This window comes from Sinocyclocheilus anshuiensis, unplaced genomic scaffold, assembly GCF_001515605.1.
Source record: "Sinocyclocheilus anshuiensis isolate Anshui unplaced genomic scaffold, SAMN03320099.WGS_v1.1 scaffold308, whole genome shotgun sequence".
NCBI lineage: Eukaryota > Metazoa > Chordata > Actinopteri > Cypriniformes > Cyprinidae > Sinocyclocheilus > Sinocyclocheilus anshuiensis.
Window position 1 is genome coordinate 637560 of NW_015558619.1, and position 4481 is coordinate 642040.

The 4481-nt window shown below is 33.6% G+C and overlaps 1 long non-coding RNA gene across 1 annotated transcript; it reads left to right on the forward strand.

Annotated features, from left to right (window-relative positions):
• Positions 1-1673: 1673 nt before the first annotated feature.
• Positions 1674-2240, forward strand: LOC107680488 (uncharacterized). Its single transcript, XR_001633154.1, has 3 exons — positions 1674-1684; positions 1920-1921; positions 2174-2240. It is a non-coding gene; the product is annotated as an uncharacterized LOC107680488 (long non-coding RNA).
• The last annotated feature ends 2241 nt before the right edge of the window (positions 2241-4481 follow it).

Below are 4481 nucleotides of genomic sequence, written 5' to 3' on the forward strand. Positions count from 1 at the left end.
AGTTAATGCTGCTCAATGTGAAAGCCCGCAGGTGATGGAGATTTACCGCTGATTACAGAACCGGCTTTCTGACAAGATACGCGTTAAATATCGCATGCGATTAATCGTGCAGCCCTAGTTTATATATATATATATATATATATATATATATGAGTTCTATGGGTTGCCAAAAACTCACAGCCAGAAGAACAAATACTTTGGTGCTTGGCCTATAATTATGATTACAGTGCAGAACCATTACTGTAAATTTAAGACTCACCATTGGTACATCATCAAGCCTATCAAACTGTGGCCTCCTGGAGCGAACAGCCTTCACTATCACAACCACAACAACTACAGCCACCACAATGCAGAAAATACACAGCACTGCAACCAGCCCCGGATTTGTTGTCACATCTTGTCCTCCTCTGTCTCCCAGATCTGTACAAGACAGAGACAAACCAACCACATAAATGTATAAATCAACAAATATATAGGTTTACAATAGGGGGCAAAAATTAAGGGGCAATGTTTTCTCAACATCAACAAAAGCCATCTTTACACTTGGAACAGAAGCTGTATCTGACATGGCATTAACTAATAATGATTATCATTGTCGAAAAAGCTGAGAACCGTTTATGAATTTGTTTATTTCTTTTTACAAATTAGAAAATCAAGACTTCACATGTGTTATTTCAGTAGCATGAAAAACAAAACGGTTATTCAAACTGGTAATAAATTATAGGCTATAAAGACAATGAGTAAACACTGACGCGCAGTGTTGGGGGTAATGTATTACAAGTAACGCAAGTTACATAATCAGATTATTTTTTTCAAGTAACTAATAAAGTAAGGCATTACTTTTTAATTTACAAGAGAATATCTGAGTTACTTTTTCAAATAAGTAACGCAAGTTACTTTTTTTCCCAATTTATTGATTGACAGCTCTCCTGTCCCCATGTTGAGAGAAATCAGAAGATGTTACTGTAGTTCTAAAATAAATATGAATATGCATGAATTCATCTCACTCACAAAAAAAAAACATTCAGTATTCCTCAAAATGAATAAAAATAATGCAATATATAATGCAATAATGCAACTCAGAATATGACGCAAACCTGCAATAATTAAATGTTAAACAACACAAATATCCTTTATGTATTTAATCCCATTCTATTAACCAATGTCTTTGCTTCTGACCTTCGATGATCCAGTTCAACCGTACTAATAAGCACAAATTACTCTAGACAAACATTTGTGTGTCTTTGTTTATTGCTGAAGTGTGTTGAAATTTCTTCTTCTGCATTCTACTGTACGGACGTAAATTTACTTTCCCTTCAGCCTGAGGCTTATTCATTTCACTTTTGGTGTGAAAAGGCTTTTATATTTGCCAAAAATAGAACTTTTTTATTTTAAAAACAAACAAGCATGCCCTGTCCAGATTGAAAAAGTAACGCAAAAGTAACATAACGCATTACTTTCCATAAAAAGTAACTAAGTAACGTAATTAGTTACTTTTTTATGGAGTAACGCAATATTGTAATTACTTTTAAAAGTAACTTTCCCCAACACTGCCGCGGTCCATGACTTCCGTCTAATGAGAGTTAACTTTTGATAAAACTCCCGTTAAATTCACTGGAAAACCTTTTCTACATGTTGTTGTTTATCATGATGAGAGAATTCTCGAATGCAGATTCACAATTTAGTCAGTGAGCGCCGCGCACACTGAACAACTCCGGCGTTCTCCGCGGTGACAAAGCGCCTCTGATTAGTCATTGCGTTCATAGGCTCAACAGAAACGCATGTGATTATATTATACGCATGTTATAAAGCTCAACGCTACTAAACGTGCATAAAAAGAAATCAGATGCAATGTGTGCAAACCTGTTGTATAATGCCATAATCGACACTTTTTATTAATTTCACTTTATTTGTGACAGCCGTAGACCTAGCTTAATATTTTGCTTCCTATCTACCTTGGTATCAATAGATTTGATAGACTAATCCAGCACAGCTATAAAAACTGTGCAGGTAAATTTTGGTCTTCAGTTATGGCAGTCTAAGGATCTATTTAATCTTGTACCCGTGGCTTTGCTGTTTTCTTCTGCTGGAAATGTTTCACTAGAGTCGACAGAGATTTTCAGTTCGGGCGTTGTCAGTTTAGATGTCTGGGGCAGCCAGGTAGATTGTGAAGTGGTTGTCTCAGTGTTGTTTGTGTCATCCATTTGTTGAATTATGATTAGTTGTGTTGTAGTCTGTGACTCAGAAGTATCTCCAGGGTCTGTGGTGCCAGTGGGCTGAACAGTTAACCCGTTGGGCTGCTGTGTCTGATATATTTACTGAAGCATCTGCAGACGGGTAAATAAATGAATCAATTAGCCAGATTCAGAGCAGTGAAAGGAATAGTTGACTGTAAAATAATTCTGTAGTTGACTGAACAACCCTCATGTTGATCACTGGGGATTTTTATTATTATTATTCTCCATACAATGACATACAGTGACAGTTTATAGTGACCATGTCTATCAAGCTCTATAAATGTGTCAATTTGTAATCTGGATGTAAAATTTTGGTTTGTTTGTAGCACAAAGATATCATATGGCTTCAGAATTGTAATGTTCCAGACATATGTTTATGGTGTTTTTATGACGTTTAACAATTCTTCTTTTGTGTTTCATAGGAAAACAACAGTAGTTGTTTTAATAGTCAGTACATAATGATTTTGTGAAAATCTAGGGTTTGTATAACCCTGAAGTGGGCTTGTTTTGCCATTTTGACCGGCTGACTGTACATTATTACAAAGCTGCTTATCAAATAAATAAGCTGATTTGAGTTTCAATTATTTGTTATTATGTGAGAAGGAAGGGACTGAGTGATGTATGAGAGATGTGAAACTAGCACACCTAGTGGAAATTAGACAATAGTCAGTAATACACTTTTTAGTGCCTCATTAATATAAAATATTTGACAAAATGCTACAATTAACCAATCAGAATCAAGTATTGCAGAGAACTGTGTAAATACTTCTGTAAATAACACCAGAGAGTGCCTTTAAAACTGACTTGCATTATAATTATATCTTGACCTTATATTAAACACTCAAAAAAAAAAAATATTTCAAAAGATATATATAATCCCATAATAAGGATTTATTTTAATTGCATATAAATACTACGCAGTTTTGACATGAAACTAATTAACTTAATGTGATGCATATCTGTCAGTCATACATGAAACAAGAATGAGATTTATGTAATAGTACTAAAAAAGCGCATGTGTTTTAAATACACAACCAAGGTTTATATATTTATAATATATTTAATTTATTATTTATAAGCCAGTCCTACTTGTTCCACAGCTAGCCATATTTAAGCCATGTTTATACTTGTTTACTGATAAAATGCTATATATAATAAAAAAAGATTTATTCTGACTCTAAACATTTTTAATAAATACATATTGAAAATATGATTTAAATAAAGCAAAAAAAAAAAAAAAAAAAAAAGGGCCATGCCATAATATTTTTTTGAGTGAACAGTGTATTCTTTAGTTGACTTGAAAGGTAAATTGATTTTTGAAATGATAATAAATAAATGCAGGATTTTCTGCAAGACGTACATTTGAATATTGCACAAACCGTACATTTACATATCAAAACATTGCATTTGTCTATTAAACGCTACTTACATTTTATTTTTAATTGTTTTAAATGTAAAAATAAACAATTTGCTTTCAAGTCACAATTTTGAAAATTACAAGCATTTTGTCTTACCTTGTGATGCTGCGACACAAATAAGTAGAAGAATAAGAGAGAAGATCATTTTAGTGTTGCTATGATATAAAAAGAAAGCACACAGGTCTAAAGCACAGCTGAGCTCCCAGCACAAACATACAGCAGATCCTGAACAGCAGGATGTGGACGTGTGGCAGAAGGAGTGGTTTCAGTCGACCGTCAGAATGAATAATTGCTCAATTCTTTCAGAATTGTTTGCACTGGTATAATATAAACCTACCATTACGTCAGAAAAATGACAGCTTCATATTGCAAATATCAAATATAATATTGCATCTGCTAACAGTACTGCTTGCTATTTACACAAGGTACACAAGGTAATGTTTGCATTCACAGAATTTTCCTGGATGTGACCATACTGGCATCTTTACAGTATAGTCAAGTCACGTTAATTTTATTTGTATAGCGCACACACATTATTTTAAAGCAGCTTAACAGAAATGTATCATGAAAATGTTTATAATACCTAATGCCTGTCCACATTTAGCTGTTTAGAGCTGGGCGATAAGATAGTTTGCATATGGCAATATAAACAATACATTTGCTTTTATATATAGTGTGTAGATGTTTGATGTCATGCTATGTTAGCGACATGCTAACAACATGTTAAAACATGGTAGCAACATGCTAAAACAATGCTATAATTTTGTTAAAACAAACTAGCAACATGCTAAAAAACCATCAGGAACATGAGTGCAGTGTGCTGACA